Genomic DNA, 13,670 nt, shown 5'->3' on the forward strand with positions numbered 1-13,670 from the left:
GATGAGTTGAAATCTACCTGGTTCCACTCACTAGCTTAAAAAGACAGGATCCTCCTTTAAATGAATCGTAATAGGGTCTATTTCCCACTGCCAGGGATATACACAAAATCACTTGTTGTATCGTGAATAAAGTCTTTTTGTTATCAGGGCAGGTTTACCGCACTCCACTAAAGTGGAAGGGTATTTGTTAAATGGATTATAATACAAACACCAAGTTAGACTTCTCAAAAATAGTGCCAGACCCCAAAGGTCAGGAAGGCATCAGGCTGTTGCATTGAATTAGGAGCATAGATGTTCCAGTCCATGTGATAAAGACTTACCCACGTTCAATTATATTAATTGAACCACCTGAATCAATTATATTAATTAAAGGAGCAAAATATGGCTATAATTAAATGCAATTGTGTGCTTTCAAAAAGTGTAGTAAGAACAATGAACATGTGATCTAACCTTTTAACAAAACTGTTTTAAGTATAGGACATGGTGTTTATTAACTATAGGCTGATGTCCTCCGGAATCTACTTGTCTTGGGTAACTGAAACTTTACACCCACCAAGAACAACTCCACATTTGCCCCTGCCCTGGCCCTGGCCATCTCCGGTCTACTCTGCTTCTGTGCGTTTTTCTGAGGCTATTCCAGACGCCTCAAGTCTGCGGACTCCCTACTACCCTTAGGTTGGCACATGAGTGTTGGTAAAGGAATGAGAGAGGTGAGAGAAAAGGAGCAATATAGCGGTCGAGGGCGGGCAGGGACTTCCCAGACATAGTTTGGAAATAGTCCAAATTGTGTAGTTAAAAATAAATAATGTTTTTTTTTTTTTTGTAAATTTCTTTTTCCCAGTTGTGCATTGTCTGATGTGATCATGACCTTGTCAGCAAGTTCTATTTTCATTGTGACTGGAAAACCTTTTACCTCATGCTCACTTGGGGGAAATTTGAGTCCTTACTGTTAAAACTTCTTCCTTCACTAATTGGCCTTCTCCTCTGTCTGAGCAGCTTCGTGGAAAGTTCAACTTATTTGTCTAAGAGTTTCCTCCTCAGGGTCATTCTAAAATTTCATTGTATTACATACATTTTATTTCAGGAATTGCTATTTCCCTCACAATACGATTGGCGTAGTGACAGAAAAATTGTGTGCAAGTGGAAAGAAGACCTGATTTTTTTACAAGTGGACTTTATGGTATCCCCACTGTCTCCTAATACTATCAAGTAGTCAGTATCAATGAAAGTTTGCTTTGTTTTGAAACATTTTCAAGAACTTGAGCAAATATCTAGAAATGATTTAAGGAAACCTGTGATGTACCATAAATGGGGCTGGAAAGTAATGGACTAGAAGTATAGTAACCTCGATCTGATGCTCTCATCGCTTGCATGTGCCAGATTGGAGTAACACTGTAAATTATCCTATTCTAGTTAGGAAAGTGCATCAGGGTTAAGATTTAAATTTAGAATTGGCTTCAAAGGACACAAATGAACATATTTACAAAACAGACTCACGGACATGGAAAACAAACTTAGGGTTACCAGGAGGAAAAAAGGGGGAGTGGAGAGATAAATTGGGAGTTCAGGATTTGCAGGTACTAACTACTATATATAAAATAGATCAACAACAAGATCCTATTGTATAGCACAGGGAACTGTACTCAATACCTTGTGGTGGCCTATAATGGAAAAGAATATGAAAAGGAATATACAGGTGTATAACTGAATCACTGTGCTGTACACCAGAAGCTAATACAACATTGTAAATCGACTATACTTCAATAAAAAAATAATAAGATAAAATAAAATTGGCTTCATTTTGGGGGGAAATGGTGACATTTATATATAATTTTTGCACATTCTTCTCCATTATGATGTCTAGTTAAGCTCTATTCAGTATATAATTAGCCCCATGCTTAGTGCCATAATAAAGATCATAGGAGTTACAAAGCTAAGTGGTTTTCTGCCAGGGAGAAAATTATCGCTGAAGAGCTAAGACAGCACTCACATGAAACTGCTTCAGGGAATTAAAGAAACCTAGTTTCGGAGCTAGTGTATGCCTTTAAATCACCCCTGTGTATTCTGGCAAAAACCTAGACCATGATGAGAATATAAATTAACCTCAGGTTGTTTAATAGGCAGTATTTTGGTGACTGTCTACTGAATTAGACATGGCAGCCACAGGAAGCGTAGGAGATGAGGTAGGACAGAGAGTGGGTTGGGATGAGGCTAGTTCTGTCCCACCGTGTTTCCAAGAAGTTTTGTATAAAGTGGGCTTTAGGATGTTTGCTGAAACCCACTTACAGGGGAAATGTTTTGTTTGAACTTGAGGTAAAATAAGCTACCATGTGCTGGACCCACTGGCTGGCCTGAGTAAGCCAGCCAGGATGGCGCTATCTCCAGGCGCTCCCCTGCAGCTCACCCCACAGAAAAGGTTCCACTTGTATTGCCCACTGCTACCCCTCTTCTTGGCACCCTAAATCTTCTTAATCTTTGTCTATGACCACACCCCACTGTATGCACCCAATAGTCCAAATCTTCTTCTTATTCTTTTACCTATTTATCTATTTCTAAGGAAACAAATATTTAAAATATAAGAAGTTTTTATAGTAAAAAGAAGAGATAAAGACAAAGTCTGTAACTTTTATATGCATCAGCGGAACCTGGTAGTATCTGAATAGCAGTGACCTCTTGCCGGGCTGGCTCCATGGGTGGGCGGCCTGTGCTGTCACACAGACCCCATGCTCAGGGGGAACAGCTTAGTTTAATGCTCTGTGGTTGCCATCTTGGAGCTCTTAATAGTTATCTTTGAACTTGTGGTTTGTAAGTGAAGCCTGAGGGGGCAATGGAGCATGCCCTTGAGCAGATGACATGTACAGGAGAAAAGAAGGAGCTTTGTAATTTAGTACCTTTAATAGCTCTTTCCCCCTGATTTCTAAATGAGAGGCTTTGCATTTTCAATTGTACTGGGCTTTGCAAATTATGTAGTTATTTTGTCTCTTTACAGATCTTTACATTTTTAAAATTCCACTAATTATAGCACATTCTTTGAGACTTTTCTCCTGTAAATGGTCATGTTTATCTATTAAACGTGTATCATGTTTTGTTGCAAACATTCTTGAGACTACTCTGTAGGAGTCAGTTTATGAGAAGCATTGTCTTAGTCTGTTTGGGCTGCCATAACAGAAGTACCTTAGACGGGGTGGCCTAAACAACAGACATTTATTTCTCACAGTTCTGAAGGCTGGAAGTCCAAGATCAAGGCACCTGCGGTTTCAGGGTCTGGTGAGCGCCCGTGTCTGGTTCATAGACAGCCGTCTTCCTGTAACTGCATATGGTAGGAGGGGCAAGGGAGCTCTCTGGGGTCTCATTATAAGGGCACTAAATTCCGTTCACGAGGACTCTGAGCTCATTCTTAATCACCTCCAGAAGGTCCCACCTCCTAATACCATCACACTGGGGATTAGGTTTCAATATATGAAACATCACTCTTTTCACTGTAATATACTTCCATGGTAGCAAGATTATGTACAGAATTCTGCCATATGTTTAAGCATTTATTAGCAAACAGACAAAAACAGCCAAGGCATAAGAAGCCCCTACTCTGTCCTTTTTGGCTCTCCAACAAGCACTTTGCAGGAAGGATTCACTCTTAGGCAAATACAATGTAACATTCTGATGACAGATTCAGCTAACCTAGTTGATGAGGAAACAGAATTCTCCATTCATTGGGAGGTTAGATGACCTTAGTCTAGAAGCATTAGGCTACTGGGTGAATCAGATTCTCTCCCTCTGTTCATTCAGAAAAAGGTCCTTTAATGATGTCTCTAACTTGCTGTGTGTTTCAATGGGTCTGTCCTATCTGGGCTTTACTAAACTTTTTGAATTCATAGGTTTTGTCTTTTGCCAAATTTGGGAAATCTTTAACAATTATTTCTTCAAGTGCTTTTCCAGCCTTGCCTCTCTTTTTCCTCCCCTTGAACTTTCATATTAGATCTTTTATTATAGTCCCACTGGTTCCTGAGGCTCTTCTCTTTCTTTCTTTCTTTCTTTCTTTCTTTCTTTCTTTCTTTCTTTCTTTCTTTCTTTCTTTCTTTCTTTCTTTCTTTCTTTTTCTTTTCTTTCTTTCTTTCTCTTTCTTTCTTTTCTTCCTTCCTTCCTTCCTTCCTTTTTCTTTCTTTCTTTTTTCTATCTTCTCTCTGTGTTCACTGATTTTTTTCCTTTGTCCTCTCTGTTCTTCTACTGAGCTCATCCATTGAGTTTTTTTTTTAATTTTAGTTATTATATTTTTTAGTTCTAAAATTTCTATTTGGTTCCTTGTCTCTTCTATTTGTTTCCTAAGACTTTCTGCTTTTCATTTGTTTGAAATGTGTTCATAAACTGCTGATTGGAGCATTTCATAATGGCTGCTTTAAAATTAACATCTCTGTCATCTCAGTGTTGGCATTTATTGTCTTTTTTTCATTCAGTTTAAGATCTTCCTGTTTCTTTGTATGATGAGTGATTTTCAGTTGACTCCCAGATATTTGTATAATACATTATGAAACTCCCGACCTCATTCAGTCTCTGTTTTGGCTGACTGTCTGTGACTGCGTCCAGCAGGGGCAGGGAATGCCTTGCCTTATCAGGGCCGGGTGGAGGTGAAAGCTGTTTTCTCATGTGGGCTCTGTTGACGCTGAGTGTGTGGGTCTGTGGCTCCGCATTGCTCCAGGCAGGGGTGAGATTTCTGTCTCCCCACATGGTCTCGATTGGCGCCAGGGATAGGGGACATCATCACCACTGGGCAGTGGTGAACGTCTTAACTCTTTGGGAAACCTCCTCTGACATCACCTCAGCAAGGAGGTGCCTGGTGCGAGTGGACCCAGGGTCCCCATTTGGTCTCCGCTGACACCACAGGGCCAGCAACTCACAGGTTGGCTGAGATGAGAGTCTCCGCTCCCTTGTAAGCCTTCTCTGACACCATCTTGGGATGGCGGTAGGGAGTGGGGAGCCTTGTTACAGCCTCTAGAGGATAGAACACTTGGCTTCTATGGGTGGGAGGTGGGGCAGAAGTAAAGTCATTATTGTCTAAAATTTTCGGTCTTGCTAGGCTGCCCCATTCCTGTTCTTTTGACCAGAGAGTGCAGGCTTCTGTTGGGACTTTTTTTTTTACCTACTCCATTTGATATTTCTGGGTTGCCAATATCTTCAGGTCCAAGTCAGAGACATGTGCAGCAAAAAGAAAACCCAGGGAACTTAACACTTTGTCATTCCTTGGGTCTCGTGGTCCCTGGCCAGTCTGCCTAATTCTCTCCACCTCTCAGTGTTTTCATTGGTTTGTTTTACGTATATGTCCATTATGTATGTAACGTATGGCCATATATATTAGTTGTACTTAGCAGGAGGAATAGGGGAAGGTACCCTCTACTCCGTCTTCACTGAAGTGAAAGTCATCTATTACTGTTATTTTTAAAACAGTTTTTAAAAGACAAGTTTTAGGTTCACAACAAAATTGAGAGGAAGGTACAGAGATTTCCCATATAATCCTTCTCCTACACATGCATAGTGTCCCCCATGATCAACATCATTACCAGATGGCACATTTGTACCAGGGATGAGCCTACATTGACACATCACTCAAAGTCCATATTTTACCTTAGGGCTCACGCTTGGTGTTGTACATTTTGTGGGTCTGGACAATTGTATAATGGCATGTGTCTATAATATAGCATCATACAAAATATTTACACCATCTCAAAAATCCTCTTTGCTCTGCCTATTCATCCCCCCTCCCCAGCTGATCTTCTTATTGTTTCCATAGTTTTGCCTTTTCTAGGATGTCATATAGTTGGGATCCTTCTCAGATTGGCTTCTTTCACTTAGTAATATGAACTTGAGTTCCCTCCACATTTTTTATGGCTTGATGGCTTAGTTCCTTTTAGTTCTGAGTAGTATTCCATTGTCTGGATGTACAAGTTTTATTTACCCATTCACCTACTGAAGGACATCTTGGTTGCTTCCAAGTTTTGGCAATTATGAATAAAGCTGCTATAAATATCCATGGGCAGATTTTTATGTGGACATGTTTTCACCTCCGTTGGGTAAATTTCAAGGAGAGTGATTGTTGAATCATATAATAAGAATATGTTTAGTTTTGTAAGATACTGCCAAACTGTCTTTGTAATTGGCTGTACCATATTGCATTCCCATCAGCAATATATAAGAGTTCCTGGCTGGTTGGTGTTGTCAGTGTTCTGGATTTTGGCCATTCTAATAGATGTGTCGTCATTGTTGTTTTAATTTGCATTTCCTGATGACATATGGTGTGGAGCATCTTTTCATATGCTTATTTGCCATTTGAATATCTTCTTTGGCGGGGCATCTGTTAAGGTCTTTGACTAACTTTTTAATTAGATCATTTTCTTATGTTGAATTTTAATTCTTTGTATATTTTGGGTAACATCTTTATCAGATGTATCTTTTGCAAATATTTTCTCCCAGTCTGTGGTTTGTCGTCTAATCTCTTGACATTATCTTTCACATACCATAAGTTTTTAATTGTAATGGTGTCCAGCTTCTCAGTTATTTCTTTCATGGATTGTGTCTTTGGTGTTGTAGTTTAAAGGTCATTGCCATGCCCAAGGCCATGCAAGTTTTCTGTGCCATCTAGGAGTTTTATTGTTTTGCATTTTTTTTTTTTTTAGGTCTATGATCCATTTTGAGTTAATTTTTGTGAAATGTAAAGTCTATGTCTAGATTCAGTTTTTTTCCATTTGGATGTCCCATTTTCCAGCACTGCTTGTTGAAGAGACTATCTTTTTTACATTGTTTTGTTTTTGTTCCTTTGTCAAAGATCGGTTGACTATATTGATGCCAGTCCATTTCTGGTCTCTCTGTTCTGTTCCATTGCTCTATTTGTCTGTTTGCCAATACCACACTGTCTTGACTATGGTAGCTTTATAGCAAATATTGAAGTCAGGTGGTGGTCAGTCCTCCAAATTTGTCCTTCTTCAATATCTTGTTCACTATTCTAGGTCTTTTGCCTCTCCATGTAAACTTTTGGATCAGTTTGTCAATATTCATAAAATACCTTGCTGTGATTTTTATTGAGATTGCACTGAATCTATAGATCAAGTTTGGAAGAACTGACATCTTAACAATATTGAATCTTTCTATCCATGAACATGGGATATTTCTCCTTTTATTTAAGTCTTCTTTGATTTCGTTCATTGAAGTTTTGTAGTTTTTCTCATATAGATCTTGTACGTATTTTGTTAGATTTATATAAATATTTAATTTACTAAAATAAATGGTATTGTGTTTTTAACTTCAAATTCCACATATTCATTGTTGATATGCAGGAAAGCAATTGATTTTTGTATATTAACTTGTATCCTGCAGCCTTGCAATTATCAGTTATTAGTACCAGGAGTTTTTTTGTTGTTAATTCTTTGGGGTTTTCTATATAGACAATCATGTCTTCTGTGAACAAAAGCAGTTTTATGCCTTCCTTCCCAATGTGTATACCTTCTCCTCCACCCTTTTGTTACCTTATTGCGTTAGTAAGGACTTCCTGTATGATGTTGGAAAGGAGTGGTGAGAGGAGATTTTTTTTAAATCTACATTATCACATTTTTCATATAGTTTTGTCATTTCTCTGATTTTAATAGCATTCTTTGTCTTAAAGATCAGGAAATACTAAAGAGCACAGGGGAGCCAATATCGTCATGCAATAGGACACTATCCTAGCCTCCACCCTGTTCAGAATTCTTACAAATAAGCTAAGATGAATGCCTAAAAGGTAACAATATATTTACATCTCAAAAAACTGAGAGGGATAGTTAATATATACAATCATAAAATCAAGATTCAAAAAAACCTCAATAACATAGTATTATAAAATATGACATTATGCATTTTGATTTTGAAAAAATATATATAATATGGTATAAAGGAGCTAGTTTAATATTGGTTCTTACGGAGCAAGCAACAAGCAAACAAAAAACAGAAGGAGGGTAGCTCTTAGGTAATTAGAAATTAAATAAGAAGCAGAGGAAACTGATATTAGTTCAGCCTGTACGTTGGGCCAAGCACTGGTACAGGCATTTTATAGATGCCAAGGAATCTACACAACTGTAGACTATATTAAGATAAGTGAGTGGCCAGAATAAGGGAGGTAACTGTCACACTGTGTGCTGAGCTGTGTAGATGATATGTGGACATTGTTCCCAACTAATTGGAGGTGACAAGCATGGTGACAGGTCACATGAAAGGTCACTGAAAAATGTTTAATTTGAAAGCTGTCAAGTGGAAAAAAATGAATTATTCTGCCTTGAACCGGAAGTGCAAGGCAGTGCTTTCTCTGTTAATGTAGGTATTTAAGCAGTGGCAAAATGACCAGCTATTAGGGATAAAGGAAAGTGGTCTGTTTTAGGTGAGCACTGGGCTAGATGACCTCCAAGGGTCCTTCCAAGAATCCACACACCTCTATCGGCCAAGTTAAAAAAAAGAACGGCGGAGTTCTAGTCTCAGGGGCGTTAGCCTCTCAAAGCTGGGCACAGCTGGCCTTCAGCTTTGAGGAGATCCAGACATTAGTAAGAAAGAAGAGATGCTTTCAGTTAAGATAAATTCCAGCTATTATCTTAGGAAACAGGAAATACAGGGTTTCATAGGAGAAATGTGTGCAAACAAAAGCTAGATTTAGATTCCAGGGGGACTGTTATTCAAACAAAAGAGCCCTTGTTTTTTATTATGGAGTTCGAAAGTACTGGGATATGGGCATTATAAAAGAGAGGCACCTGCTTGTATATTAAAAAAAAGTAACTTCTTATAGGGAGATATCGTCTCCAAATTTAATCATGAACGAAAAGAAAAGACTCTCTCAAGTGCTCTGCTTAATTTTAGTTCTCCAAGTGCTAAAATTTTAAAAAACTGAGTGAGGGTGCCATCTAGTGACTGTTTTCTGGTTTTCAATTTTGGAAGCCCGTGAACATGTGTGCCCATGGCAGTGATTTTGGAACCTAGTTGTGCATTGGTATTATCTGGAAGTTTCTCTAACCTTTGGCTTCCTAGGACCCACCTGAAGTCAAAATCAGAATCTTTAGAGATGGGGCCCTAGAGGTTCTGCTTTCATTTTAGAAATCTTCGAATGTTTGGAATTAAATGCCCTGGGGGCACGGTGTGTGTGGGATGAAGTGTCATGAACCAAATTAAAGTGCAGTATTTACCTACTTGCTCTAAGAATTTGGTTTCAGGAATATGCAAATTGGTGCTACATCTTTGTACCTCTGAAACGTAAGATCGGCTAGCGTTTACCCTACAGCTATAGGCAGAGATACACAAAGATGTTTATTATAACACTGGGTTTAATCAGGATTAACTAAAAATGACTTAAATGTTCATCAATAGGATTTGGCTACAAAATGACAGTAAACTCAAACTTTGAAATTCTATGCAACCATTTAAAAGAAAGGTATTTTTTTTATATGCTGACACCCCAGATGTATTGTGTGCAGAAAGCAAGGCTGTATTTTTAGGAAAGAGGTGATTCAGATGTAAGTGGTCTGGAGCTGATCTCAGAAACACTGCATTAGTGGGTAGACAGAGTAATAGTTGTGATACAGGGCCATGAACGGGGCCCAGGGATTTTTTCATTGTTAACAGGTTCCTCAAATGGTTTTAATGCAAACCAGCATTTGAAATCACTCGTGTGGGCATCTTCCCAGTAACCCTCCAGTCAGACTCCTAGGCCCCCTCTAGGTCCTTGGCCAGTCCAGACCCTGCACTGTGGGAACACTTTCAGTCGGTGATGGAGATCCTGTGCCTCATGGCTTTTCTCTGTGAACACATGATGAAAACACGACATAAAATGAGTTTACAAGACACCCTTGAAACATGGACCTCCAGACAGGCTCTTGCCAAAGAGAACTTGTTCCCAGTGTGTGGGTGGGGCTTCCCCAGTTCACCACGATGTGGAGAGTTATCTGGTGGCTGTAGAGTTGTGGCGAGCCGTCACGTACAGATCAGTCATTCTAACAGGATGTGACCACAGCATGTGTCTCTCTACAAGAAGGGACAGAAAGTGTGACAAGGAAACAAAGAAGGAAGCAAAGGAGCAAAAGTTGAAAGTGCAAAGGAGCAAAAGGTCACAAAGGGCTGATGTGAGATGTGCTTGCTGCTCTGTTTCCCAAAGGCTTGGGTGACTGTCCCTTCTTAATCGGATTTTCCATTAGTAGAATTTGTGAGGTAGAATCCATGTGTCTGCAGGGTCCTCTACAAAGTCGTCTTTCTGACCCGTGGCCTGTCCAGTGCTAAATTCTGGTCCCAGAGGCCCAGATTGGTGGAAGGAACCAGCCCCTCCCAGGGAAGGTGTCTCAGCCCTCAGCTGGGCTAGCATGTTTTATAACCGGGGCTGTGAGGTTGGAGGGATCAATGAAGACGGAGAATACGGGTGGGAAGCCGTCCTCGGACCCCCCCACGCCTTCCTGCAGCCAACGGAAACGAGTCTCTCCTCTGAGTCTCTGGCATCTGGTCTCACGGGGATTGTATAGTTTTGAGTAAGTGAGGAGGCTGCATTATGTCAGTTTACGCTCACTTGTCCATCAGTCACTTACTCGAAGTACATGGGAGTAAGCCTCGAATCAGTTTGCATGTGTTTCTTTTTCAAAATAATGTTTATAGTTTTCTGATTATAAAAGAAGAGAAGAATGCAGTACATAAATTTACAAAGAATATAGGAAATGTAAAGGAAAAAAAAAATCCCAGATGCATCCCATTTTCCCTTCCAGTCCTTAGTTTCTAAGTATATATTTATATACATTTTAAGAAAACTGGTATCATTTTATATTGTTTGGTACCCTGTTCTGTTAAACTACTACGTCCTTTCACCACATTACTAAGTACTTTAAACATTAAAAATTTCATTATTTACCTCTACTACAATTTATTCAATCTACTATTGAAGTATATTTAGTGTTTTCTGTTTTTCTCCATTATAAACTCTTGTTTTTTTAATTAAATCTGAATGCCACTGGTCTCTCACCATTGTTCATAATATTAGCTGTTTTTAAGATATCCATTCTTTATCATGGGACTATATCATGTCCTGATTCTCCTTGTTTATGAATAATTTGAAAATCAGAAATGAATGTTGAGTGTTTAAGAATGACATTCAACATTCTTCCAGTTTCTCGGTCCAAAACTTTAAAGTCATTTGTTCTCCTTTTCTTTCTTTTAAACCCTCATATTAAAAAAAACAAATCAGTAAATCTGCCAGCTCGCGTTGCACCACACACACAGAACCTGACCACTTCTCGCCCCACATCTGGATGATCATGGCAGCCTCCAGACCTTCCTCTGCTCCCCCCTGCATCAGACTGCATCCTGATCTCGGCCACAGAAGCCAGTTATCCTATTAAGTCAAGTCGGGCTGGGCACATTTTGCTCACAATTTTCAAGTGGACTTCGTCTTACTCCTCAGTCTACAAGGCTCTGTTGTCTGTTCCTCCGACATTTGGGCTAGACCTCCTACCACTCCCCGTTTGCACATCCACTCAAACCATGTTGGCTCTCCTGCTGTCCCTGTTAGTTGCTTTTGAAATGCGGGCTTCATAGTGTCTAGAAACAGATGCACTGTGAGTGCCTCCTTGGTTCACAGTGGGACCTAAAGACTGAGTGAGGAGACAGGTTGTTTCCTGTGGATTACAGCAGTCGCCCTTTGGGTAGCCTTACTGCCAGCCTTCTGCCCTCCAGCTCCCCCTGCCTGGTCCCAGCGTCACCGCCTCCCATGGTGGGAACGATCTTTCTTAAGCTCTGAAATACATAGAGTGTCATTTAAGGTCATCAACTGTCAAGCCTCATTTGCCTGTTGGAACTTGACTGTCTGCAGCCCCTCTGAATGTGGAATGCCTCAAGAAAAATGGATTTTACTCCATCTTTATTCTTCCCTTCAGCTAGAGTTCATTGCTTTCCTCAGAACTATAATCACTTTATTTATATTTCTATTGTTGAACTTACCACAGTCTGTGTTGTGTCTTTTCTATGTCTTTCTCCTTGACTGAATTACAGTCTTGGTAAGAGCCAGGAGCATCTCTTTCCTTCTTTTGATCACCATGGAATTTTGTAAAATGTGATCATTCGGTAAGTGTTCTTCAACTGAGCTGAATGTTCTGCCAAACAGAATCAGGTATCTTAACTGGCTGGAGTTGCCAACAGTTGAATTAGGGCTGCAGAACCAAGGCGCATATTTGCAAGCAGAGACATCTAAAAAGTTGAGGTTCGAGAGAGCAGCGTGTGTGGAAATAAATTCCAGAGCCTGGAGTGATCTTTTCTTTTTGGGCACAAGGTGGCAGACTATGTCCACTTCAATAATTGCATATAAGGCCGCTTGGTGAGGCTGAGATGTTCTGTCCTATTTTGGAAATTTATTTGAAAAAATATAAATGAAGCTAGTGCAGCTTGATGGCTGAAATCTGGATTTGCGTTGTTTCCTTTACAACACCCGGTGTTTTTATGTGATCAGACCACTCGCATGTGAAAGTCTGACATAATCTGGGATAGCACTGGCGGGTTGATTTCAAGTCATTTATCCGCAATTTAAAAACTAACATAGTTTACTTCTCTAACTGCCTCTAGTTGTGTGTATGTGTGTGTGTGCCCAAAATGTCTTTTTTTCTAAAAAAAAACAAAAGCAAAGTACTAAGAATAGTTTATTCCGGAATTATGATGGTGACTAGTTTATTAGGCAATACGTTAAATGTTTCCATTGATACCAGTTTCTGTTATACCTGGAAGATGGAGAAGAAATGAGGGGTAAAAGGTAGTTTCCAGGTTCCAAGTAGCATTTATTTTAGGTTCTCTCTTGATACACACACACACACACACACACACACCGCTCACACATATTCAAGTATGTGCATAGATGTATACACACACTCTCCACATATCTGTCTACATATACATACTTTACAGAATATGATGTATTCTGTCTACGTGACATATGATAGTGCAGTGAATGCTTAAGAACAAAGACTCTGGAGCCTGACTGCTTGGACGCAAACCCTAGCTTACTAGTTGAATCATTTACTAACAGCTCTGTGCCTCAGTTTCCTCATCTGTAAATGGGGGATAATGATACTACTTGTATAATAGGGTGTCTGTGCAGATTAGAGGATTTAACTGAGCATGGCACATGTTAGCTGTTATTCTTTGTATGTATCTGATTTATTCCATAGCTTATACTACAGCTTTTATTTAGTTTAAAAAAAGCAACTTCTATCTACCCATTGTGGGAGTTTAGATTTTTTGAAGACACCCTAATGTACTGACATTGACTTCTATTTATCTGTGTCACACAGATTATTCAACTCAACAAACTAGGTGCTATATGGAAAGTGCACTCATGATTTCTGCCGTCTGGGAACTTTCATCTCAAAGAGACAAGAGCTTGTCTCTTACCCTGTCCCCAGCCCGCTCTTCTTCTTCTCTGGGACCTTCTCCCTATGAAGAATGCCACCAATGGAGAGGTGTATCCATTAGGAATTCAATTCAGCTGTTGATAACCAAAAAAAGAACAGTCGCTTAACCAATAGAAAATTGTGTTACAGAATAAACACACTGAAGGCAAGAGGCTGATGGGGCTGGTTTAGGGGCATGCCTGTGAGTCTTCTGTCCTTTTGTGTTAGAAAACCTACACTCCTGTCTATCCCGTT

This window comes from Camelus ferus, chromosome 2, assembly GCF_009834535.1.
Source record: "Camelus ferus isolate YT-003-E chromosome 2, BCGSAC_Cfer_1.0, whole genome shotgun sequence".
Classification (NCBI taxonomy): Eukaryota; Metazoa; Chordata; class Mammalia; order Artiodactyla; family Camelidae; genus Camelus; species Camelus ferus.